Raw genomic sequence first — 12,745 nt, 5'->3', positions numbered from 1 at the left:
GAAGCTAGAATAAAACTTTTTTTTTAGAGCATAGAGTCTGCTCTTTCTTTTTATATATTGCTTGCTCAGATATTCATACAACAAAATATTCTATGGCCATAACATTTTAGTGAAAATGATTAAAAACCCTGGCAGTCGCTGGCAACTTTTTTAATAAAACGCTGGTGGGGAAAGAGTTAAGGTGGCATCCATTTAATAATTTTAATAAACATAATAATTTACTCTCCATGTTATTATTGCATCCTGTTAATGTACAACAATACTGAGGTGCAAATAGTATATATCTGTCAAAATAAAGTATAAATAGCATGTAATTACTATTTACACATATTGCAAAGAACTACTTTTACATGGTGTAAATAGAATACTGGTATATGACTATTTTCACCTAGCATCTACAGCTATTTGCACTTATTTTCTTAGCGATAGATGCTATTTACACTATGTTATTTTTAAGATGTTAAAAATATGTTTAATATGTTTAATATGTTATTTAAAATTTTATTTTTTGCATGAAGCAATGATACATTTTTGTTGTGTTTAAAAGCAGAGCCTCTGTTCTTTCTTTTGATATATTGCATGTGCAGATATTCATGCAACAAAATATTCTGGAGGCATCTCTGGCAGCTACGCAAGTCTCGGTGAGTCTCGAGTTCTATAACAAAGGTGTCAAATCCCCCATTGAGGAAACACAACACTGCAGTCTGAGCGTGTGATTATTACTGCACCCACAGTGTCACACTTCATTGTGGAGGATGAGATGCCTCTCCAAACATTTTCATTCATACCGACAAACATCGCTGATACCACCGTGTATCACAACAAACCACATGGTAATATCTCCCTCCTTTCAGTTGCCCACTGTAGAATGTCCTTCTCTCTGGGGAAGGCCGAACTCCTTATCCCCTTTTCACTGAGAATGGCATTCTGGATCACCACTCTTCTTGAAGAATCTCTCCAGGGTGTCTTGGAAGTGACTGCAGTTTATGCTGAAGAAGACAGCAGAGAGTATTCCTCTAGATGAGGAATTCTTTGATGTAGTGCGGCATAAATTTCGAAAGAGTGATGGACCACTGCAGAATAAAATTTAAAGATCATCGTTTTATCATTAGAGCCTGCCCTCTGCGTGAGAGGTAAATCCCAGCACGCGGGAAGATTCCGCTGGATCTATGTTAATGGACGTTTTAGCATAGTGGGGCACTTTCATTTCCCAGGAGTTGATTTTTAGTAGAACCAACATATTTCTGTTTATCTTTTCTTTAAATGGATTTTCTAAGAGACCACACAGCCCATAGAAGAGACACCTTAATGTGAACATTAAGGACACAGACAGAAGGATGCTCTTCCTTTCTCTACTTGAACATGTTCATAGCATGTTCAGACATGCTATTTTAGAGATGTCACTGCCTTTTGATCTCTGCAACTCACCCTGCAAATTACCCAGCTGTTGTGATCTTTACTATTGAACTGACCTGTGAACTGCTTCTATGAGCGGGGCAAAGGTTATTTGATATAGACAACCTGACTCTCTCTTAATGTGATGCAGTCATTGACAATTTATGTCCATGCCGGTAAAACCTTAATTCATGCAATACAATTTCATTTTGTTACATAAGAATGGCCCTGCTTTATACTATCTCTGTAACTAAAGGTGCACGTCTCTTGTGTCTTACATACATTTCTGTGTTAGCCGAGGCAGAAAGACCAGAAATCGGGCACCTCGTGTGAGCTGGCCCTTTTTCAGCGGCTCAGAGCAGAGCAGTCTGAGGGAGGCCTCAGGGGACAGGGAAAACCAGCGCTGCTCAAACGGGAGCCCTGCTTTCTTGGATTATCTACTGGATCTGCTCGGCCGCAATAAATCTACCCAGGCGCAGAGTCCACCTCACCCTGGAGATTTCCAGCTGTAATAATGATAACATGGTCAGAAACAAACAGCGAGACTTTGATGCTGTTTCTGGAGGAATGATTTCGTTTAGTTGATCAAAAGATAAGTTGCTCGAACACTTTATAGTCTTAAACAACATGTTGATTAATGGAGGCCTCTCTATTAAAATAATTTGCGTTTTTGTGTGGTGTTCGGCCCTGCAAAAATCACACCCACAATGTTTTGGGTCCTTTCCAGGGATTTGCTAAGTGGTTTCTAGGGTGTTTGCGGTAGTCACTAGGTGGTTTCTTACTAGCTCATTATAAAAGATCTGGTAAAGAGATATATAATATGTGGAATCACTATGGTTCAGGTCTATCCTTTAATGTACTGTAAATCTATAGGGATTTGTTCAAATTACTATAGGGAACCCATTTAATCTCAAATTGTTCCCAGCGTTATGCATTTTTTCTCCTTCGGATTGACTAGTGAAACAAACTACATGCCTTTTCTAAAGTAAGTGAAAGTATGTAGTTTATTCTTGGTCTTATCTTGTGGGAAACTTTTAAGTCAAAAATGGCCCTGTAAGACAAAAGTCATTTAGTATCTCTCTCTCTATATATATATATATATATATATTAGTGCTGTCAAACGATTAAAATATTTAATCGCGATTAATCGCATTAATGTCATAGTTAACTCACAATTAATCGCACATTTTTATTTATTCTAAATGTCCCTTGATTTCTTTTTGTCCCATTATTTTTTCTTATTTTAATGCTCTTCTTAACATAGAAAAGTGGATCGGCTTGCTTTGTTCAAATGTTTGTTTTATTGAAAACAACATTGGCATACTTTAGTGTTCGATTTCACACCAACATTCTCACTTGGAGCAAATAATCGCTCACACAATGTAACACTGCCCATCAATAAAAGGGTGAAACAAATACTTTGTTGCACAAACAGCCCCTTCAACATCCCTTTCTAAGGGATCAAAACAGGGTGATACAAAATAAAATTACAAAGTGCACATGCAAGGTAAACTAGGACTCCGCCTATAGTGCAGTTAAACCAGGGGTCGCCAACTAGCGGACTCCGGTCCGAATCCGGACCGCGAAGCCTTTTGACGTAATGAAACAGTTAACGTTGCAATGCTCACTGTTACTACGTTCAGACCCAGACGCGCGGTCAAGCATGCAGTGAAGAAGAGACTGACGGTGCGTTCATACCGGACGCGAATGACGCGACATGCACGCCGCTTAATCCGCGCCGCAGAATGTCTATTTGCGTCTTTGCATTGACTTAAATCACTCGCGCAAAACGCTTCATTTGCGTCTGGTGTGAATGCACCATCAGAGCAGAAAGCAGCGCTCAAGACAAGCACTTTTAGTTGAAGACCCCTGAGTTAAACCATGGCTTAATACGTTTCTCATTTCGGCGTCTCACGCTTGCCATCCACGTTTACTCTTTTAATGGCCCAAACGAGTGCGGGCAGCCGCAGCGTGCCTGATGTTTTGTTTCCGGTCTAGCTACATCCGGAGTGGTGTTGTAGTTTTTCTAACGTTACTAGTTGTTGCAACAGCATGTGAAAAAACTACAAAGTTTGTTAGACCAAAAAGAACGTTAATCTCGCAATAAAAAAATTGACGCCGTTAAAATAGGTTTGCGTTAACGTCGTTAATAACGCGTTTAACTGACAGCACTAATATATATATATATATTTTCTTTTTTTCTTTTTTTCTAGCATTTATTTTAATACTTTTACAATACTTTGAAATTTAATGAGACAATCAATTACTTATTCAAAAAATGAGGCTCTCTTTTTTCCCACGGGTCCCAATTGTGACCACTTACATGGTAAACATTGTCCTGGGAACAAGATTTATTAAGCGCCAGAGATATTATTAATAAATTAATAACAGACTGTTTAATGTAACATATCAGGTCCAAGGATGACGAAGGTAGATATAAATCAAAGTTCAGTTTATTAAACAAAGTAAATAGGATAATCCAAGATTGCAAAGGCAACGTAACCATGTGTCTAACATGCACACAACAATACCGGACAATGACAGAAAACTCAAGAGGAACTTAAATACACAGGCTAATGATGAACAACTAATGAATGCCCATGGTAACAGATATTGGTGGGAAATAGAACAAAAGGGAAACATGTGACTGAAAAGAAACCAACTAAAAGTCCATGAAAACAAAACTAAACATAGATTGTGACAATTTGTGTGACAAACTTTTACAGTGGACGTTGTATATGCTTTATGACAGGTTTGGTATACTTCTTTTTGGCCCAACATATCTAATGTGGTACATAAATCTATAGGCTACCGCACACATGGCCAGAGCCACCCTGAACAGCGTCTATTTACACCAGACAATGGAAACTCGAGTCTGAACAAATGACCTGAGACTTGACTCGAGACTTGACATGGACTTGAAGACTGAGACTTCTGGTCTTTTGGCACGGCATTCCCGATTATGTTCTCTATTTAATACCCCACATGACAGCATGAACCGCCACCTTTTACTATTTATCATTCATTCACAAATATGTGCTGTAGCAGCGAATATCACAAAACATTTCTAAACGCCAGCGAGCGCGTGACGCATCTGAAGGCATGCAAATTCATAGAAAACTGCTGTTACATAAAAAATATAGTCAAGCCTTACCTTACAAAACTTGAAAATTAGAAATTTGAAAAGCAATCAATTAATCCAAAGGGAAGCTGTGGTGTTCCACAGCAGCAGAGGCTTGCTTGCGGTCCATTTTCAAGTACACATTTCCATGTCCTTTTCATGCTTTTCCTAGCCTGACGTCCTCATACTCAATTCTAGTCAGAATATGAGTCTGATACTGCTCCATTGGGCTGTGATTATGGGACGTGTTTCAACCGAACCAGGAAAGACCTCAATTGGACCTACAACCAATCAGAGCAACGGAGCGACGCATAGTTATCAACAGAACTCAACTGCACGCACGCTAAAAGAAGTAGAAGATGAGTGTAAACAATCTTTGCTGGTGTTGTAAAAGAATTTAAGGATACATGGAGTACTTACCAACACGATCATCATTTTTGAGAGAAATAGTAAAGGTGAATGCATATACGAACAAGTTCTCCGTTTAGGATTAGAACAAATTCAACCCAAGCTCTCTTTGGTGACGTGAATGCTTACGTTACTGTTTATCATCTGTCCATCATCGTATAAAGACAATTTCATTGGTCCGAACAGCTCCTGTTCGGGCATAGTTGCTCCACAACAGATCAAGTCCAGACCGAATTTCCCGAACTCAAATGTTGTGGGCGGGGCTAAATTTGGCTGGCATCCAGGCTCTGTTTTTCCCCACTTGACTTGACTTGACTTGAACCTCAGAGACTTGAAACTTGATTTGAACCTCAGAGACTTGAAACTTGACTTGGACTTGGACCGCACGGACTTGTGAACATGTCTGCCAGACATATAAAAATGTTTAATGATGACATCACCAACTCCGTTTAGACTCGTCACAAATGCAATTTATGCGATTGAATGGATTACGTAAGAGCAATAGTAATATTTATGCTTGCCTACAAGTACTATTGATGCTTGTAGTGAAATTTAAAATATACAGATTCCAAATTGAATGCATTCAGCACTGTCAGAAAAATGTGCAGTGAAACAGAAAACACATATTTATTAACATGACTCACTTTCAACTTATCTCTATATGGATGTTATGTGTAACACCGAAAACTGTGGGTATGGAACGCCGTTTTACTTAGCATGACAAGAAAAATGACCTAACATGTCTATTGCAGTACATGATTCTATAAGCTACCGCACACATATTCCCATTGACTTTCTCAAAAGAGTCTGAAACGTGTCAAAATGGGGAGAAAATCTGAGCTTTGACATGTTTTCAAACACCTCATCAAGGGTAAAGGTTTCTGACAGCCCCAAAATACATTCAGCGTTGATGATGACATCTGAAAATGCCTGTAAATTACCAAGAAGTATGAAGCTTACAAGCCCTAAATGATCCGCATTTGAGTCCATGCCAGTCATCCTTTGGAGATCCACACTCGTTCACATTCATCCCAAAAGACTCTTTTGTCCTTATGGATAGAAGAGTCACATGTGCCCTTAGAAAAGGCATGCTTGACACGTAGCCCAACCCATTCCCAGGTGCAAGTTATTAACAGATTTCCCATTTAATTACTGTCAATCTTGCAGAACAGGATGGGAAAAAAATTATAAATGATGATTTATAAAAGTCAGGAAACGCATTTCCCAATGCTCGCCTATTGGATGAGATCGAAGCAGTTCAATTCCATTGAGATGCCGTATTCATTCAGGGATGCAAAGTGTTCATCTGCAAATGGAATTGGGGAAATGATATCACATATTGGATGTATGGAAAGTAAGCCTTGTATTTGCACTTCTAAAAGTGTGCTCTTTGTCTCATGTGAATTTTCTCATTCACTTGAAATACTTCGCCTTAGGAATTCAGCAAATAGCAGCAGCGCTCCAGTGAAACCAGGCTGATGTATATCATGTGATCAACAGCCTTGAATGGACTAAATTTATACCCTTTAAAACACTTAGATTTATTATATTATAACATGTATTATATAGAATCTATACTGATTTACTGTATGTCAAGAGTATTTCAATCTGCCCTCCCTCCCAGTGCTGAAGGTCGTGCACATTGTGTGTGTGGCCTTTTATATGATTCTGTTTGCTATAGCCGAATGAGGTCAGATACTCACTGACCTATGGAGAATATCAAATGCAGAGTCACTATTGAAGCTGCACAAGCCATGGACGATTCATTCAGCATGGCCACTGCTGATTTCTCTCATGATTCTGCAGGGTGTCTGCTCGCTTACTGGTCTTGGAGAGCAAAGGCCAGGGCTAACTGATTTATTGGTAGCATGTCAGAATAAATTGCGAGATGTTTTCCCTGGCTTTCTGAGTTGGGAACATGACAATGAAAGAATCATAGTGGAAGAATGTGATTTGGAATGGGCCATAATTTAGTTTAGTTTGTCAATGTTAACTGTACAATTTTGATTTTTTTGTGTACTGTAGATAAAGAATTGCAATATGGATGGCCAGCAAGACTTTTTTATATGCTGTGACAGGCTTATGTGACAACTACATGTCTCAACATTCTCGGTGACTGCAGTAGAACCTAACAGTTGGGTTCCAGAAGTAAAAATCCCAATCGTTTTCTCCATACTTAAATAGATTTTTAACATTAACTTGTAAACCTTAAAAGACAGACGTACTATGAGCTATGAGGTTGTATATGCTTTTGTTGAAACCATTAGCTTGCATTATTTCAAGCCATTTTGGGAATATACCTTATCAATGATTCTGCAAAGAAATCTCCACCAATCAGAAAATCGCGATAACTTAAGCAGAAATTGTCCACCCTTGAAATAGTTGTATATTTCTCTATTGTTTTTTTAATTTGAGTATGTCATTCACAATGCTAAATGCATTTGTAGTTCTTTCTATCATTAAAGCCATTAAGTACACAGTCTTGTATCTTTTGTCTTTTTGTAAATTTTCAAAACCTTTTTTGCTTCAAATCCAAGTTTATACACATTGGGCCCTATTTTAACAATTTTAACAATCTGAGAGCATTTTCATCTATGATCACTCCAAGAAATTTATTTTCATTTACTCTTTCTAAGTTAGCCCCCTCTATCTGTATTTGTGCTTTTTGCTTTGACTTACAGTTTCCAAATACCATGAATGTAGTTTTACTCAAATGTATCGATAATCTGTTAGTATCCAACCATTGTTTTATTTTCTTAAATTCTGAAGTTATTAATTCCGAAAGTAGCTGTAAGTTGTCTCCTGAACCAAATATGTTTGTGTCATCTGCAAATAATACAAACTTCACTACTTCAGATACTTTACAAATATCATTAATATATAATAAAAATAACTTTGGTCCCAGCACTGACCCCTGTGTGACACCAAAAGCCATGCCCAGACATTCAGATGAATACTCTCATATCTTCACAAATTGTTGCCTGTCATTTATGATTTTAAAACCATGTGATCAGAACCCATGTTCTAATGTTGTTCATTATCCACACTATAACTTACAAGAGTTTTGTGGAAATGTGAAAGTTTGTTTAGTTAAGCAAAAAAACTCACAGATTCTGATCATATTAAGGTTTATTAGGAGAATTCGCTTTACCACTGCACATTTAGAATTGCAAATGCCTGCTTCTGTGAGGGTCAATTGTTCATTGATCTTGGTAAATTCACACCGTGCACTTTGTGCTTTTAATCAGCATATTTGTCCTTCATGAGTGTTGCTGTGAAATCAGAACACGTTGATGCCCATTTGTGCTGAGAATTAATGAAAATTAAGGGCCTAAGTTCAGGTTTAGATTGTCCGCGGTTCCACTCTTGGACGGTTTCCCAGCAATTGAGGACAAATTTCCTTCCAACCTTTCGTATCACTAGCAATTGAATAGCAACAGACAGGTAGGGCAGAATACGTGAGGTGCCAGACAACATGAATGTTCAAAACGGTCACGCTGCAGTGCTTGGCTTTGAGAGAACTGTGAGAAACTTTTTTTTACCCGCAGTCTTTGTTCCTTTTTTGGTGGATTTTTTTTTTTTTTTTATACACAGGGCTGCATAACTTCACTTTTCGCCATTAAATGTCTCTGTATATAATAAATAAAACTGAGATTGCAGCAAAAAAAAAGTACTTCCCTTTTTTGGCTGGCTCAATATTTTAGATTTTTTTCTCTAAGCAGAGAAAGTAATAAATTGTTAAAATAGTATGTATGTTTATGAATATTACAATTATATAATCAGTAGTGTATTATATATTAAGTAGATTGAGGAGGACTTCAATTTAACTTAATATGTTGCCATAGTTCTCACGGAAAAGCATGTTTTCAGTTAGAGTTCAGTCTGGAGTCTGGGATTTTTGACACGGCTCTTACACTGAAAAGAAAACATGTAGGACTCAAGTACCATTTGGCCTAATTACATGACATCATATTACAGATAGACTGCTCAAGTCAAAGTCCCTCCACTGAGTCGCAGCAGATGTGAGTCTCTCTTCTGCTTTGTGGAAAATCCAAGTCACACAAAATAAATAAGATTTAACATATTTCACATAATGTATTATGCACTATATATTGTGTTATTTTAGTATTTTTATATACTATTATGCTATTTATTAATATTTATTAAAAGCTTTGTTCTATTTTTTGTAGTACCTTTATGTGCTTTTGTTTTTATATATTTTTCTTATCTAATATTTATATAATTTTTTATTTCAGCTTTATATAAATTACTGTGGTAATTTAATACCAATAATTATTTTTTATAGTTTTAGATTAAGTTAACAATCACACTGATGTCTACTAGTTTTATATCAAGGTCCTTTTTAGACTATAATATGCACTTGTGACAAAAAAAGCACCTAATTAGTTTAAATGAGAAATTAAAAAGCATTCCAGCATGCTGTCTAGAAATGTGGTGTTTTGCAGTGCAAGCTAACCAAAAGGGACAGCGTGTATTGGGTGACCTAGTGTCAACTCGCTGAGTGCTTTGATTGAGCCGCCATGTTCTGATTGCACCCTCAGTTCAATTACATACCAGGGGTCAAAGGTTTCACCAGTCATTACACACACACACACACTCTGTGAGTGAGAGTTAGAGGCCTTCTGCTGTCATTGATTTTGGTCTCTTTGGCTGATTTCCCTAATCAATGCAGATAAAACATTGCACATCATTTCCCTAGTGAAAAATGAATATACCAAAATGTATTTGAAATACATTTATTTCATGCTAGGTATACTACAAATACATTTACATATTTATGTACTTGATAAAAAATACCTTGCAATTGTACTTTTGGTATACTTAAAGTCTGTTAAACAACTAATTTTGTACTTAAGGCTTAAGTACTTAGTGCTGAGGTCCAACTAAAGATATACTTAAGTTTTTTTTTATTGTGCTAAAATTAAACTGTTGCAAGTATACTTTAGGAACACTTTCAATATCTTGCATTTAAAGACTGATATTATATTTATTTAGATCCCTATATGGGTTTTTAGGAGCTGATACCAATACCGATATTAGGGAATTAAAAAAGTCAGATATTGATATATCGGACGATATTCTTTGTGTAGTACAGTACCTGTCAAAAGTTTGGACACACTTTCCCATTGGTGTGTCCAAACTTTTGACGGGTACTGTATATAGAATACAGTATATACATAAACAGAATATGTATACATACACACATTTTTTGCAACGATCACTCAATTGTGGTGATCAAACACTTATGATGTGACAAAGATATGTAATGGAGGCAGGGTATTTAACAATAAACGTTATTATCCAAAATGAATACAACACATAACCGACTGTGTTTACGAGGATAAAGAAGGCATTTTGACTTCATTTTGCGTGCACGTGTCCGTTTAAGCTCAAAGAAAGAGAAAGAAAACTGAATTGGGTGTTCACACACTGTCAGCAAGGCTCTGTGTGTGCACAGAAAATCGGCAGACCGATAAATCGGTCAGGCTCTAATTATATTGCTATTACTTAATATTATATTACATTAAGAAATTTTGTCTGCGACGAGAGTATTTTCTTGTGCACAAAAAAAAACAAAAAAAAACACATCATTCAACAATTTCTTCTCTTCCATATCTGTCTCCTATGCTGTTCACATAGTAAACACAGTGCAGCGCTTCCAGGTTCGATGTCAGAACGCTGGCTTAATTTTCAAATAAATCACTTTTTTTTTCTTTTTTTTTCAATAAAATAAAAATAATTCAGTGCAAGATGCTACATGAGACTAAAGCACAATAGTCAAACATGAAAAACAATGGAAAAGCAGTGCAGTGGAATGCAAAAATGCACTAAAATGTCCTTACTTCTGTATGCAACAATAAGTCTGATTCATTTTAGGACATGGGTTCAATTGGACGAGTGCATATAATTTGTGACTAATAGATACTCTTTTTGTTATATTGTAAAGAAAGAAAGATGAGATTGGCAGCTTGGTTGCAGAACGGATTTCTTATGAATGGCTTATATTCAATGTATGGAAATAAAATGTTTTAATCTAGAGGTTCATTTAATCCTGCAGGCATTTTTCAAGAACTGCTTACCTCACTCCAGAAATCATTTTTCTTCCACCTTTCTCCTTATTCAGATCTCCTGAATATTAAATCCTCTGTCTATTTATATTTCTTTCTTTACTCCAGTTGTCTCGAGCCCTGCCAACAGTATCTCACTCTAGGATTATATAAAGTCTTGAAATTAAAAATATATTGTCACAGAAAATAGCAGATCCAAGTAATCAAAGGGAAAGATCTAAATAGTGGTTATTATATTCACACTGGGCATTTCATGCTGTCATGTCTTCTCTGATTTATTCTAACGTGTTTCTTTAAACAACAAATTCACTTTAGACAGGAAAGTCACTGCAATGTGAACACATATCTGTTCAGATCTGTACTTTAGACAGGTAGAGCATTATGAACATTCTGCGGTTGAGCTGACACTCTATCGTTATCTCAAATTCCCTGCCGTTCATTAGTCTCTAATGTGCGGTAGGGGGTTACCTCTTCCTAGAGCCTGCAGTCACAATATCAGGCTTTAGCCTACAATTACATAGTCAGTGTCAATCTTGAGGGGGAACATTGGGTCAGATAAGAACTGCATTTGAGTTTATAGGTTTTTTGAGTTTGTTGGATTTTTCTATCAATACACAAGATAATGATTTTTAACAATGTGATTTACAATCTATTGGCCAGATTTACTAACAGCTTGCTCTTTTGGCGTTAAAAAACTACTGTCAGGATTTACTAAAGACACACAGTGAAAAATAGATGCTGAAATGGTGTGGACAGGGTTGTTTTTGCGGCTGAACTTATTGCATATGCATTTGTAGGTGTTTCCCTTTCAGGCGCAACATTTATGGGAGGAGAGTATTTAAATGAATCATGCAAGGTGATTTACTAAGGTTTGCGCTAGTCAGTTTACTGGTATTTGCGCTATTATTTACCGCCCAAAAAAGCATGTCTTAAACCAGACGCTAATTTGTGCTTCTCTTGTTAGATTGCGTTGGTCATTATGGAAATGATCCGGCTGCGTCTGTGTTCTTTAATTTGACGTCAGTAGATCACGCACAGAACTTTCCACTCCAGCCTGCGCTTTTATGGATTTGCGCTCTCACGCTAGCATGTTAGAAACTCAGAACTAATGTGAAAAGATACTTTTATGTCCACTAAATTGTGATAAAAGAAAACTAATATGATACAATATGACTAGTATAATGAATTGTGAGATTAATATTTCATCCTAAATATTATTATATACACTACCATTCAAACATTAATGAATGGTAAGAATTTTTTTATGTTTTTGAAAGTAGTCTCTTGTGCTCACCAAGGCTGCATTTATTTGATCAGTAAAATACAGTAATAAAAGAAATTACATTTGTAATGATCATCCGTAACATAAAGAAATTATGTTTTTCACAAGGAGGAATTGTGAAGTCTTACTCTGTTTTGGCCACACTGTGTGGGCAATGTGCTTTCTATTTCTGGGCAGTGCTCTTATGCTGCTGTTTCCATGGGAATCAAGGTGGCAAAACCTTTACATTTAACATTTAACAATTAGCAAATTAAACTTACTTTAAATGCATGAAATACATTTAAAATAAAGCATTTATTCACTGAAATTGATGCACCAGTAGTGTCTTCTAGAACTGAAAGGTCTTTGCTATTTTTAGTCGCCTTCAAGACTGACACTTATCAGTATTTTCTTAGTTTCACACGATCAACTGATTTTCTTTACGTTTGTGTCTTCTTTCTGTTACCACAG

General features: G+C 36.6%; 1 protein-coding gene across 2 annotated transcripts in view; it reads left to right on the top strand.

Moving 5' to 3' along the window:
• Positions 1 to 12,745, top strand: part of htr4 (5-hydroxytryptamine receptor 4) — a 157,010-nt gene that overhangs the window by 36,141 nt on the left and 108,124 nt on the right. The gene's annotated exons all lie outside the window — the stretch shown is intronic.

This window comes from Gobio gobio (assembly GCF_949357685.1).
Source record: "Gobio gobio genome assembly, chromosome: 16".
In the NCBI taxonomy this organism is placed as follows: Eukaryota; Metazoa; Chordata; class Actinopteri; order Cypriniformes; family Gobionidae; genus Gobio; species Gobio gobio.
This window is presented reverse-complemented; position numbering and strand designations above follow the sequence as displayed.